The sequence below is a fragment of the Sciurus vulgaris genome, assembly GCF_902686455.1.
Source record: "Sciurus vulgaris genome assembly, chromosome: 6".
NCBI lineage: Eukaryota > Metazoa > Chordata > Mammalia > Rodentia > Sciuridae > Sciurus > Sciurus vulgaris.
In genome coordinates, this window is record NC_136466.1 from 83,310,833 (window position 1) to 83,326,401 (window position 15,569).

General features: G+C 35.7%; 1 long non-coding RNA gene across 1 annotated transcript; it reads right to left on the reverse strand.

Annotated features, from left to right (window-relative positions):
• Nucleotides 1-4,574: 4,574 nt before the first annotated feature.
• LOC306664794 lies at nucleotides 4,575-13,853 on the reverse strand. Its single transcript, XR_013764798.1, has 3 exons — nucleotides 13,541-13,853; nucleotides 7,029-7,151; nucleotides 4,575-6,117 (listed from the first exon to the last, which is right to left on the reverse strand). It is a non-coding gene; the product is annotated as an uncharacterized lncRNA (long non-coding RNA).
• Nucleotides 13,854-15,569: the final 1,716 nt, after the last annotated feature.

Consider the following 15,569-nt stretch of genomic DNA (forward strand, 5'->3'; position numbering starts at 1 on the left):
GGAGTGCTGTGGCAAAGACCATCAGAGATGTTTTCAGCTCTCCTTGTGTCACCTGATTGGGGTACTGTATATCATATGACATTTACTGAGCAGCCAGGAGGGACTGAGATCACCTTAACTGTTCTGCTTAGGGACTCCAAGGACAAGCAGCTTTCTGCAGGGACAGGTTTAGGGCATGCTGCATTCCTCCATGGATTCAGAAAGCCAGAGGCTTTCCCCATCAGTGATATGGAGAAGTATCTGGGGTGGAAAGGAAAATATGGTCCCGCCACAGTTCAAGAACACTCCCCAATGACACCATGGTAACCTTTTGTTTCACTGACTGCAATGGCCCCACTGTTCTATTCCTGGCATGATGCTCAGTGCTGGCCAGGATTCATTTCTCTCTATTCAGCTCAAGTTGTAGCTACATAATAAAATGCACAGTGACAAGATTTCCTGAGGCTTTCAGGTGCATTCAGCCTGGTAGGCTACGGGTTGCTACATTTCTAGGTCCAATGGTTAAATGAAGGCACCTATTGCTTCCAGACTTTAGTGGGAAAGTAAACAGATGCTGCAGGGAATTAATCATTCAGGAGACAGTTAAGGATCATTTGATTCATTTACACAGCAAAATACTCTTGGAGTATCAAATATGTCACAGGCATTATGCTCAGCCATGGCTGATACAAATATAGATAAGGCCTAGCCTGGAGGAGCTCACAGCAAAGTATACATGTAGTATAATATGGCAAGGGCAAGATTAGAGATGCGGACAGAATCCTTAGAGGAAGAGCGTCTAACTTGGTCTGCAATGGCTAAGAAAACTTCTTTAAGGAAGTGATGCCTACAAGAAAAAGGGAAAAAAGAAAAGAACATTCCAAGCAAAATAAAAATATAAGCAAAGATACAGAAACATAAAAGGAGAATGCTGTGTGCACGTAGCTTTTATGGTTAGAACATAAAATGTGTGCATGGCAGGAGTAGTGATGGCCGGCAGGGAGTCAGATAGAGGGCAGGACAAGGAAGGCTTTATGTCCTGTGCTAGGGATCTTTATTCCACTGACACTGGAGACCCATTGGAGGCTCTGAGCAAGGGAGAGACATAATTTCCTGTACCACAGCTCTCAGCTACTAAACTTTTCTTTGCCAAAGAAAAGGTCTTCCCGGACTGGAGACTTGTGCTGGCTAGGTCAAGTCACAGTCACATCACCTGTAGCCTGTTTTCCCCTATGAAGATAGAAACCTCTGTTTTCTCCTACTATAATTAGAAAATCAGAGAAAGAAAACAGTTGCCTGGGCACATTCCTCAATTTGCTTCTCACTTCTCAGCTTTAAAGAGAACCAAGAAATCAGAAATCTACACGCTGCCACCTTCCCATTCAGTGCTGTGGAATCAATCGCAGCACTGCTTTCTGGATACCAGTATAAGAGGGTGGTGGCTGGAACAGGCAGCCTGTGATTTTTCTCATGACATTATAACTGCTGATTCTTCTCTGCTTTCCCTACTAGACTATGAACTTCTGGAAGGGCTGTGAATACCAATGACCTGCAGACTGCACCAATACCAAACCTAGAAACATGGAATCTTGAAGGGAAGGTTTTCCTTCCTAATAGAGTTTCAATCTTGAGCAAGTGTCCCTGAAAAAGGCGTATTTAACACAATCAACTTAATCAAAAGAATGGAAAATTCTACCAGCTTCTTAAAAATGAGATCAAGGAAACATGTACACCCTGTAATAAGAAGTCAGTTCACTCTTGAGAGGTGGTGATTCCAAAGGGCAAGGGCTGATGCTGAACAAAATATTAAAGGCAGTTCACACTCATCCCTCTCTTCTCTCTACTAACCTCACTTCCCATCAGTTTCTGCCAAGGTGCTTATGACATTGGAAAATGTTTATAGCTATATGGAACTACTTGGGAGGTCAGAATTAACAGGTTATGTCAGGCTTGGCATGACACTGAGCATATGGGCTGAGACTAGGAGAACTATCTCAGTTGTGGACAGTCAGATCTCATGGGGTCCAAAGGACAGAGTTAACTTTAGGCATGAATTAGATAGCTTCAATTCACATCCAGTGTGAGAACCATCAACTTTAGGCATGGGTGATCTGCTACCCAGTGAAACTGTAGAAAATTATTTCACAAAAAGGAAACATTATTCAGGTGCAGTAGTACATACCTGTAATCCCAGTTACTCATGTGGCTGAGGCAAGAGGACTATGAGTTTGAGGATAGCCTCAGTAATTTAAGGAGACCCTATTTCAAAATAACAAATAAAAAGTGTTGGGAATGTAGCAAACTAGCGAAAGCACCTGGCCCTGGTTTCAATCCCCAGCACTGAAAAAAAAAAAAAAAAAAAAAAAGAAGAAGAAAGCATTTAGTCTCTAGAAATGGTTCCAGGAGTAAGGAGCAAACAATCTGTTTCAAAAAAATCTGTGAAAATTCAGTAAGATAGGTGAGAGTGTGAGAGTCTGTAACATGAACATCCCTCCTTCCTTACCTCCAGCTCATCAAGGTTGAGTCTCCACTCCAAATTGCTGCAGCCTCAAATACAGGGGTTCTTTCCCCCCAGCTCCCCAAGGATTTTCTTCCCAGGATGAGCAGAATTTGACCTTTCCCATCTACCTGTTGTTGAAGCTAAGTCCCAGGTAAGAATAATTGAGAGATGGCTGCTTCCTTCTTCAATGGATCTCTCTTTTATGAAATGAGTACAACAGAACAAGAATACTGAGGCCCCGATTGCCCTCCCCTGGATAATGAGGTGGTGGCTCCACACTTTAAAAGGCAAAAAGAGAGGACCTCAGATGGTTGTCCCCACCCCCAGCTCTAGAGATCAGAGATTTTGCCTAAAGGAGAAGCAGGTTTAAAATTATTCCTAATTTCTTCCCAAAGGCTTTGACTTCTTGTGCAATGAACCATGGAGAAGTTCAAGCCTAAGGGCTCTCTCAAAAACATTGGTAAGTTATGGTGAAAGGCAGTTGAAAAGAGATTTTTAGAATTAATGCAGTGGTCTTGAAAAATGAGAGATTCAGACCTGGGGACAGTATGGAATAGGCAGGAAGGAAATGGGAGCTGTGTGCACATACTTGCTAGCATACAGGATGAATGGAATGCTGGACAAGACTTAGCTCTGTCATTTGTTCAGAAAAATCCTTAAACAGAATGTTATAAAGAGGAACAAGAGACATAGCTGCAACTGAAATTCTCAGACTTCAGCATGTATCAGGATCACCTGGAGGGCTTGTTCAAATGCACATTTTGGGGGGTACCCCTAGAATTTCTTATTCAGTATGTCTGGACTGAGGCCTAAGAATTGGCATCTCTAAAAAATTTGCATTTCTAATATTGATAGTGCTAGTCCAGCTACTGTAATTTGTGAGCCACTGATTGCCCTAATATGTGAATACCACAGTGGACAAATAAAATTAAAGCCAGTGGAGAAACTAGGTCATAGCCTAAAATTAAAAAAAAAAAAAACCACAAAAATCTATTTCCAGATGAATGGGTTCAGCAAGCATGCTAGGAGAATAATCAGCAGGTGCACGGAACACCTAGTTTTGTTGCCTAAATTCATTCATCCTCCTTCTGTTAACCATACCCACTTAACCTCTAGGAAGCACCTCGCTCCCTCATATTTAGTCCATATGCTTCAGAGAGCACTGCTTTCACCTGAAGGACTTTGAGCCCCTGATAAAACAATTAAGTCAATGATTAATAGGTTGAAGGCATAACTCATTTTAGATATCTCTGCATTTTTATCTGTATTCAGTAAGAATTTGCTGAGTATCTAGCATATATGACAGTATTGTGTAGGAACTGTTGGAGCTACAACAATATTAGAATAATGTAGATGTTGACTGATGAACAATGTCAAATATGATTGTCAATGCAAATACTAATCTTCAAATATTGGGAGAATATTTTGGGTTTTCAAAATTGCAATGACCAAAGACATGACATAATTTTAGTTGACACTATTAACATTTCTTCCTTCTTTTTCTTAAATCTCAACATCAACAAAACAAAAAAATCTAATGCTAACTTATAACATATACTGGTTTCTATTGTGTAAATAGCCCCATCATGGCAGATTTCTAGCCTCCAACCTGAAGTTACTAAACATGAAGCTGAGAACAGATGGCCCATAGTATTAGTTAACCATTATAGAGTATTACTACCACAGTAATAGACATAAATAGCCTCAAGAGCAAAAATAGTAGTAACATGTAATAAAACCATCATGAAGGGACAAATTTGTTTTATTACATGTGTATTAAATATAACTTATTTAAGTTTAATTATTTTTAATAATGAGAGCAATATCATTAGGAAATAGTGACATTCCAAAAATGTCCAATAGTGACATTTTTGTTGTTTCACTGAATTTATCAACCAATATATTCATGTCATAACCACAACTGACCATCAATTGCAAGTATAGTTTAACTAAGGATACAAATATTTGAGAAAAATCAATGAAAACATTCTATATAAATGGAATTTATAATAAAAAGTATTGTATATTTTAATACTTATGAATAGTGTGCTAAACAGTCTTCGTATCAGTTGAAATTGATAATAAACTTACAAACACACACACACACACACATAAATTTTTCATGCATTTTCTTTTCAACAGGTTTTTAAACATTTCTAGCATACTATTGCCCCACCCCTCTCTCCTCATTCATATCATACCATATAAATGGAGTCATTTTGTAATGTGGCTTATCACAAAATTTCTATGTGATACATTTTATAATTTTTCAGTTCACAGAGAACTTTATAAAATATGTTTTATGAAGGATCATCCACACCACAAAGAGAGTGAATAGTGTGGAGTGGCATATTTTCTTCCATACTGAATATGACTAAATTAGCTTAACTGATATATTAATCCACTCATATACATTAATAACCCTTTCCATATAGGTTTGTAAAGCCTCTATTCTGTGAAAAACCCTGTAACTATAAAATCAGCAGGTAGTATATTCTTTTCTACAATTCGCATTTTTGCATTCGAATTTTTGCATTCCTGCAGTTGAGGTGAGTGCTAGCTCACAGAGGTAGAATAAGCACAGAGCAGGTCAACATATAAATCAGAAAGTGGATTCTAGATACTCTCTAGCTCTCTTTTATGTCTCTGCAATGACATTTATCATGAAACACAAAATAAAATAGAACATGCTGACAATTAAAAGCAAAAGGACATGGCAAATGGACATGGAAATTCGATAGGACTTCAAACATTTGTTTTTCTTAAAAAAAGTTTCAATCTGTGTGACTATTATATCACGGATATTTTTGTATGATAAGGAAAGCACTTGCTATCAGTTCATTTGTTTTAGAATCTAATAACACAAAACATTTTAATTCTATGTTTTAATATTTTAAAATAAAACTAAGATTGACCTGGCCTAGTTTATTGTAGATGCTTTTTTTTTTACCATTGTAGATGTGCACTTGGAGGTCCTTTTGCTGATAGAACCACACCAAGCAATTTAAAGACAAAGTTATTCTACATACTTTGAGATACATTTAAGAAATAAGACTTTGCAGGATCAATCCTACCTTATTTCCTACACTGCTTATCTGACCTCAGTGACACACTGGTCACACATGCTGTCAATTCAAACAACTGATTGATAATAATTACCAATTGATTAGTCAGTTCAGTCCAACAGGTTGACTGAGTTGAGTGTGTGCAGCTGGACCCATGAATTATTTTACCTCTTATTAATTCTCTATCTCTGGACAACTCTGAACAATAAAATGGTTGTACTGTGCTGAGCACATGCTGTGTGTCCAAGACTGTGCTATAGTCATTTTTTCTGTCATTTATGAACTTACAGTACAACATACCCTATGAGTTGTATTCACTTATTATGCCCACTTTATACATAATGAAACTGATTCAATTCTGATTAGATTTTTCCAAAATGAGGCATTTTCTTGGAAAGCATTGTGTGTCTGGAATTTATTTTTCTCCACCATTTTGATAAAATCTATGTCTCCTCAGCTTCTGGGCACCAAGAAAGAAGTATCTTTCCAGGCCTTTTGAATCTTCTCAGTGTTTCCCTGGATGAAGTTGGCTCTGGAATCTCTCTTCATCTGTGTCTCCATGATGATGACTAGCTGAAAGTGAGAAATTAAATCAATCAGCTGATTGTTTTATTTAAACACCCAAACAGTTTGTACAGACTTTCTCCCTCCTTGCCTTGGCTGGAGGCAATAAAGATTTCACTAAGTGTTAGATTGAGAATTATACAAGTAATTAGCCTTAATATAATTGTGAAAGTCCAACTATAATTGAACTAAACACTATAAGTGATAAAAATATTACATCAGAATGATTATTCTAGACATTGTAACATAGAGGAGAAATTCCAGGAGGTGGATGACACAATTTTTCCTCTATTCTTCCATGTAACATTTTATTTAAGGACCTATGTGCACTTTCCATAGTGGCTGTATGACCATCAAGATGGTGGTCTAGTAAGAGGGGCTACCAATGTTATCTGCTCATTCTAGGTACCCAAATCTTGTCTGTACTCATAAGCATCCAACTGGAGTGGGTAACTCTTCTTAATAAGGAAGGGATTTTTAACGTGGATCTTTAGGAAGAAAAGCAAATTATTCATGAAGAAAAAGTTTTCATTGATGAATAAGAAAATCCTTACTATAGATTGTACCTGATAATAATAATTAAAACAATAATGGTAGCTGTAATGATTCATTTTAATGTTTGCATTAGTATATTATAAACATGCACAATAGTGGGGTTCATTGTAACATGCTCTTAAATACAAATAACATAATTTGCTCCATTTTGTGATGATTAATTTTGAGTGTCTACTTGGTTAGGCCATCATGTGTACAGATATTTAATCAAACATTATTGTGGTTTTACTGGAAGAATGTTTTTAGATATGATTGACATTTAAATAAATAATCTACATGAAGCAGATTTCCCTCCATATTGTGTGTGGGCCTCATCCAATCAGATGGAGGCTGACCCTGCTCCAAGTAAGAGAGAATTCTCCTACCTGATTACCTTTGAACTGGAACATCTGTTCTTCCTGCTGCTATAGCAGCCTCCAGATTTCAGATTCAAACTGCAGATTTAGGGTTTTCCAGCCTTCATAATCATGTAAGCTGATTCCTTTATACTAAGAAAATATAATATTCCATATCATAAATATACCAATATTTCCTATTAATTGTATTTCTGAGGACAACTCTGAGTGCTATAATGGCTGTACTATATTGAGCACTTACAGTGTGCCCACAACTGTGCTGTGGTCATTACTTTTGTCGTTTCTGACTTGGTAATACAATAACCTCATGAGTTGTAGTCACTCATTTTGTCCATTTTATGCATGATTAAACTGATTCAAAGCAGATAAATTACATTATCAGAGTCACTGAACTAATTAGAGATAGAAACAGGGTCTGAAACAAATGCATTGCTCCAAATGTTTTATTTTTATGTATTTATTACTGTACTGTTTTTTTTTTAAATTATGATTCACCAGAAATCCTTATGCTCCTCTGTAGAAATTTCCCCATCTTCCTTGCTGTTAAGTTGAGCCATGTGAATAGTGCTACCCAATGAAATATGAGTGGACGTGCTGTGACCTTATAGACCAAGATAATTAAGAGCTAGTGTGCCTACTTCATTTCTCTTCTCCTGGGGGACACCTATGCCTGCTGGTATAGCTACAAGACGAAAGAGCCCAGATTGCTGAGTCATCTTTTGGATGAAAGTCACACAGCAAAGTCATCTATACTACATGAAAGTATAAGTATGAAATAAACTTATTGGCCCAACCCACTGATATTTTAAGGTGGTTCATTACTGTAGGACATGGTATAACTATTAAACTCCAACTTTCTAGTGTGCTGGAGCACTGTATTTTTTTATAATTATATAAGCATGGAACATATATTATACTAATTAGGACCCCATTCTTGTGGATGTAAATTATGGTGAGATTCACTGTGGTGTATTCGTATATGCACATAGGAAAATTATAAGAGATTAATTCCATGGTCTTTCCTTTCCTTATCCTAAACTCCAATTTATACAAATATAAAATAACATCGTGTGTAAATATAATAATGAAAAATTTACATATGTAATATAGCATAGTAAGGCCTCAGAACCAGACTATCTAATTCAAATTCCAATTATACTAGGATTAGAGTTTGGATAAGCAACTGACATTGGGTGAGTTCCTTAACTACTCTGTTCTTCTCACATGTAAAATGGGTATTATTAGTAATAGAATGACTGGTTGTGATGATCAAATGAGTAAATATGCCTAAAGCTAAATGTTGGTACATATTGATGTAAAAATTATGAACTATTAATATAACAATAATTTAAACAATATAAAATAAATGTTTTCAATATCATTCACTCAATTAAATAAACAATGAACACGTTTAATGAAACTATACAGTCAACACTCAATTCGATTCTGGGGATACGAAGATGAATGAAACATGATTCTATTTTCACAGAGTTCACAAAAATGAGTCCTATTATAGAAGCTTGCCGTATTAATGTGATTAATGCTAAAATTCAATAAGCACCATAAAGTACCACTTTATGGGTTTACAACTATGTCTTGTTCTCACAAGAATTTTATTTCCAATGCTTTCTGGAATGCAATTTGAAAACTTTTGACATTAGTAACCTCATCTATATTACCTATGTGATAGATGGTATGTAAGTCTCCCTTCCACTCCCTAGATTCAGTTTCTACTCTCTCCAACCATTTTCTCGGCTGCCTGCTAGAATATATATCTGATGAAATCTTTCTAATACTTAAAAATCTTTGTTATATCTCCATAGCTACAGAATGGAGTACTGTATAGACTCACATGCATGCACCAAGCTGTCTGCAGCTACCTCCTCTCAAGTAGACAGAGAATGGTGAAATGTAGCATAAGAAAGCTGAAGTAGAAGACCAGAACAGAGGCATAAGTCCTGCCTTTTCTTGTCTTTGTAACCTGGGATTAGAACTTCTCTAGAGCTCAGTTTCCAATCCACAAAAAGATAAGGGTGGAGAGTCAGATGACATAACTAGTGTGAAAATGATTTATGATTTATAAAGTATAAAGGACTGTATATAAGGTAAGGTAATGCATCTCAATCTTTTTTTTAATGGGGGCAGGGGGAGTGCTGAGGATCAAACCCAAGCTCAGCAAGTACTCTACCACTGAGCTACACCTCCAGTCTACTTCTCAAATTTTAGTGTAGGGAAAAAAAATTTCTCTTGGGGATGTAGTTGCATATGTATATTTATCCAGATGACTTCCACAGAAATCTTGATTCAGTAAGTCCAGGTTAGAAAGGTAATTTGATTTTTTTAAAACCAAGTACCCCAAGTGATGTTGATGCAGATTACCCATAGACCACACTTTGAAAAATGTTGATGCAAAGCATTATAAATTCCAGAAGGAAGGGTCTTCACAAATATAAATATTTCTTGACTCAACAAAAATACATCTTGATATCTATTCTATTTTTATCATCATTCCAAAAATAAAAATTTTTGTCAAACTAATAACAAACTAGAAATAAATATTTATTGAGAGACACAAAAACATTTATTAAGAGATGCCAAAAATTTCACAGACTTTTCATCTCATTTTAGTCTTTGGAAAAAATAAAAATACAGTTTTTTTTCTGAAATGTAATGATAAGGAAACTGAAGGTCAGATGTTGTAGAAACAATTTCAAATCTCTGGTTCCATCTGGAATAGAATTTGAGAACTTTGAAGTCTGAGTATAAATCTATGTATTTTTCATTTCTCAGGATTGCCTTCTAGACAGAGTCAGAATTGACCAGAAGCCAGACATTGTGGAAGTTCTTGGGGTGTAGCGAGGGCTGTTATCAGTCTTGATGAGTTTCAGTTCACAAATCAATATTTTTCTATTATCAGTTCTGCCTCCAGACATTGTTGTATCTTAAACATTGAAAATATTGTAGTTATTCCAATTGTCTGTAGGGCCCATATATGACCCAAGATTGTCAGAGGGAGGTAAAATGACAGCTGCAGCTGTCCCCAGAGAGCTGTCCAGGTCAGAGATTAAGATGATACTGATGCTAAAAATATTCAATACCTCTCTTGGTAGAAATTCCACCTAAAGCTCCATTCCATCTCAATAGTAAGAAATGCAAATAAGGCCTGAATATAATAAATGTGCTGAAAGGCTTTTATTAAAAACCCTTGGACCAAGATGAAATCAAGCAACCTAAAAAATCTTACCTTTATTAACCTAGTAAATTTTCTCATTGTTATTTTGTTTGTTTGTTTTAAGTTACTAATAGAACAAATGAGACAGCATGATAATATTTTAACCAAAAACACAGAAGCATTAGTAAAAAGAGAAAGAGAACGTTTGTCTCAAAGCTACTTTTTTCTTAATATTGCAACTCATAGGTATAATAAAGAGTTCCAAACTTAGAGATACATACTATAGATAAATGTGTATAAATAATTTTACATATATATAAAATGAATCCAAGATATTTTAAAGTCCCAATAAATCTTTATTTACTTGACGCAAGCATTCACATTTTTATTTATTTCTCGGTGCTTGCTTGGAGCTAAACAGTTACAATGCATTAATAGAAACACTTACAGGAAATGAGGCAATGCAATAAAAAAGAAAATAGAAAAGTATTTTAAATATAGGAAAAAATTCTGTACACCATGCTACAGCTCACTAGCCATGATTTTAAAAAAATTAAGCTACAACAGATGTGTGGCAGAAACTGAAAGAAATTTTTACTTGCACTAATCTGAGTTGACAGCTGTTATTAGGGCTGACTCTGTAATACTTCTGTCATCACTTCTAAAAACCAGCTTTTTAAATGTGGAAAGGGGAATTAGGAAATATAAGAGGGAAACTTTAGGGATATAAATTTGGCTGTTATCAGTCCTGAAGTTCATCACCTTTTAAACTCACAATCAATATTTTTGCATTATTGAATCTACCTCCAGATGTTTTTGTATGGAAGCATTGAAAATACCCTTCCATTGTGGTTATTCCTCTTCACTGTATTGACCACATTTTTGAAGGAACTCATATAGAATTTTGAAATTCTTGCACTGCAGATAAACTTTGAATGAATGTAAATGTTCCGGTGACTCAACCCAGGGGCAATATAATATAATGATAGATAAACGGCACAGGCTTTACAGGCAGATAGCCCAAACTTAAATACCACTCTCATTATTTTGTGACCTTGGGCAAACTATTTAATCTCGTTGAGCCTCTATTTCTTTCCCCACAGAATGGGGATAGTGATAGTATCTATCCACATTAAGGATGTTAAGAGGATTAAAGATTATATACATATATATATGTGTATACATGTATACATATGAATATGCAATGTGTATGTTTTATGTCTGTGTATATGAATGGCTTAAAATCATGTCAAATGAATCATATACATTCTTTAAGTGTTGTTGCTACAATTTAATGTCATTTTAAAACCACCATATAATTTAGCCTGCAAATCAGGCTGGAATATTGATAAATTCAAAATCTATGACTCTGTAGAGGTTAAATCATGAGAAAAGTCCAACTAAATATATTTCATTTTTTCACTGAGGATTGTTTCAATTGTTTTAATTCATTGAATGGACTGTCTGTTTGGTGTTGAGCACACACGTGGAAAATAGGACCACGACCTATCTCAATCTGTTTTATCAAATTCAGTTCTCAGTCATGAATCAAAGGATATCAGAGAGGTCTATGAATTTACAAGCAGTTATGGCAATCAGGGGGAAGAGGATGGGTTACTTAAATTAATAATGCATTTAAATTTGTGCTTATCTAGTACATAAGTAAAAGAAAAGAGTTTTTGCACATTCTGTGGTGAGGTCAAATTTTCATGTCTGTGAGTGAATTTGGTGGTTAGTCTGAAGGACTGAGATTTATTTTATCTATCATTGTTACCATTTTTTTGTGGCAGGGTGGGGGTCATCCAAAGAGAGAATTGTATTTTTAAAAGCAATTGATTTGGGGGCTGGGGTTATGGCTCAGTGGCAGAGCACTTGCCTAGCATGTGTGAGGCACTGGGTTAGCACCACATGAAAATAAATAAAATGATTATTAAAAAAAGAAAGAACTATTTTACAAAAAGCAATTGGTTTGGTTTCTAAAAACCAAAGAGCCACATTATTTTATAAGTTGTAATGTAATTTCATTGCTTTTCACTACCCTAAGCCAATCCCCGAATGTTTTCCCTGATAAGTGGATGATGATATATAATGGGTGGTGGGGGGTGGGGGGTGAGAGAAGAATGGAGGAACTTTAGATTATGTAGAGGGAAACAAGAGGGAGTGGGGATATGAAAAATGGTGGAATGAGACAGACATCATTACCCTATGTACATGTATGATTACATGAATTGTGTGAATCTACATCGTGCATAACCATAGAAAGAAAAAGATGTACCCCCATTTGTGTACAATGAATCAAAATGCAGTCTGTAAAAAATAAATAAATAATTTTAAAAAGTATAGAAAGTAAGAATAGCTTCAGGAGTATTATCTTTCCTTTGTTCAAAAAATAAAAAGAATGTCCTCTTTCTGACACAATATCCTCAAAATGTTTTTCTATCCTTATTTACTTGTCAAATATTATTTTTTTTCAACATTTAATGGAATGAAAATTGAGGGTCACATTGCAGTTTTGTTTTAATTTCAACTTTCAACTCCTTATTTTGATAAAGTATTTTTTCAGACACCAACTTCTGATTATGTCAGCTCTAACCTGGGTAGAAATAGGGTTTTTCATTACCCTCTTATAAGTTTATCAGGAAAGGACTAAGTGTGAGCTTTATAGAGACTAACAAATCTGTGAGGGCTTGTATTGCTTTTTAAATTTCTCTGAAATTCTGTGGCAAAATTCTCCAACTAAACATTTTGAAGCAAAGCCATACCTTTAAATTAAACATGGTATTAAGACTAAAATTCTAACAGTAGCTCTTTAGTTGCCTTGTCATTTTAGATATCTCAAAAAATATGTTAGTTTTAGTTGATTAACAAGAAAGCAACTGCAATGTACAGGATAATGGAATAATAAGGGAACTGATAGCATTTTTCCTGCCAGATAAACATGCTTCGCAGAAGGGCTTAGCTGTCACATACCTACAGTTTCAGCTGTTTGAGAGAGTTTTGATAATAGCATGAATGTCAAAACTCAGCTGCCAACACTAAGCTGTCAGCTTTCAAAATGCTCTGTAGAGTTCTTGTCCCTTAGGGCATAAAATTCCAAGGAGCAACTGAGCTGCCCTACAATTTTACAGCTTATCCTAGTTCTGTGAGTGGTTTACATCTGTGCAAACCTAGGAAACCTAAGTGGTAAGTGCATCTCTAAGATGTGGAGATGTGATTGGAGAACAACCTCTAAGAAAATAGCTCAGAGGACATTTGGATGCTAGATACTCAAATGGCTTTGGAGGCCTCTGGAAAACGAAGCTAACTTCTGCTATGCTAGTTGGATTGGCAACTGGGCAGCAAGCACTACACACCACTGCAGCCAAGATTCTCAAGGTGGAAAATGATATCGTGGGAGCAGCTCCTTCCTCCACTGGTGACCCTGCTAAGTAGAAGCAATTTCCCCAATTATGACTGCAATTTCTCATCAAGCATTACATAACCCATATCATTTCATCTTCCTAAAATAAATTATTCATGTCGTTTGGGAATTCATCTGAAAGCTGCAGGTCAAATACCCCATTTGCTGCTAAATTACTGTTAACATTTTTCTTTTTTCTGATTTATTAACTGTTTACACAGAATATTGTTGGAATAAAACACATTTTTCTCAATGTAGTTTTTCTATAAAAAAATACATCTTTATTTTCTTGCAAATTCCCAAGGTCAAGTTAACAGTAATCATTGGCTCTGAAAAAAAGTAAACTGTCATCCTGGGGGGGAAAAAAAAAAAAAAAAAACACATATGCAAAAAAAAAAAAAAAATTCAGTTGGTATTAAACCACCATAATCCTGAACACATGGGATGACTATTCTATTCTGTGAAGATAGTGTATGCAGTGTAATGGAAAGTAAAGTAGTCTATCAACTCCTACACTCTCCTACTGTGTGACAAGAGACAAATTATTTTCTCCTCTGGCCGATTGATTTCATCCCAAACATGAACATATTGGGCAATACCAATTTTGTGGACCATTATAAAACTAAATTAACTAACACATAAACATTAACTAATACATAGACATTGAATGTCTAGTATCAACTAAACACTAGTATCAACTAAATACTCATTAAAAAAAAGGAGTGTTAGTTGATACTAGACATTTAGTAAAATGCTTGCCTCAAAAATTGACTATTTTTTTATTATTGTGGTGTTTTTTTTTAATTTATATTTTTTATTTTTAGCAGAGTGCATTTTGATTCATTGTACACAAATAGGGGTACAACTTTTCACACCTATGGTTGTAGACAATGTAGATTCATACCATTCGTGTAATCATACATTACATAGGGTAATGATGTCTGTCCTCCTTCTCTCCCTCTCATTTCCTTCTACAAAAATCTAAGTTCCCCCATTCTTCTGCTCACTCCCCACACCTCCACCCCCATTACATATCATCATTCACTTATCAGGGAAAATATTTAGCCTTTGGTCTTTGGGTATTGGCTTATTCCACTTAGCATATTCTCCAATTCCATCCATTTATCTGCAAATGCCATAATATTATTCTTCTTAATAGCTGAATAATATTCCATTGTGTATATATACCACAGTTTCTTTATCCATTCATCTGTTGAAGGGCATCTAGGTTGGTTCGCACACTCTAGCTATTGTGAATTGAAGTGCTATGAAACAATGATGTGGCTGCGTTGTCTATAGTATGTGGCGAATTTTAGAGGTCCTTTGGGGGGGGGGGGGGGGGGGGGGTATAAACTGAAGGAGTGGGATAAACTGAGTCAAAATGTGGGTCGGCATTCCATGTTTTCTGAGGAATCTCTATATGGCTTTCCAGAGTAAGGCTGCAGCAACCAATTTGCAAGACTCCACCAGCAATGGACAATGTGGTGCCCTTTTTCCTCCACCGATCCATGACAACATCTATTATGTCCTGTGATCTTGATAATATCCTTTATTATTTTTACATATTAAAATAATCGTTATATTATCCTAATTTGAGTTTCTAGAATATTTATTATTTTTATTATTTATTTGTTTTGTCAACTATTTATATTAATTAAAAATCATAAATTACATTAGGGGGCAATGTTGCTTTGATTCAATCTGTTATTTTTTTCCGGCTTTCCCCCCACCCCTCCCACCCCTCTTTTCCCTCTATACAGTCCTTCCTTCCTCCATTCTTACCACCCTCCTTATACCTACCCTAAACCTAACCCTAACCCTAACGCTAACGCCCTCCTACCGCCCCCTTATATGTCCTCATCACCGCTTATCAGCGAGATCATTCATCCTTTAGTTTTTGAGATTTGCTTATCTCACTTAGCATGATATCCTCCAATTTCATCCATTTGCCTGCAAATGCCATAATTTTATCATTCTT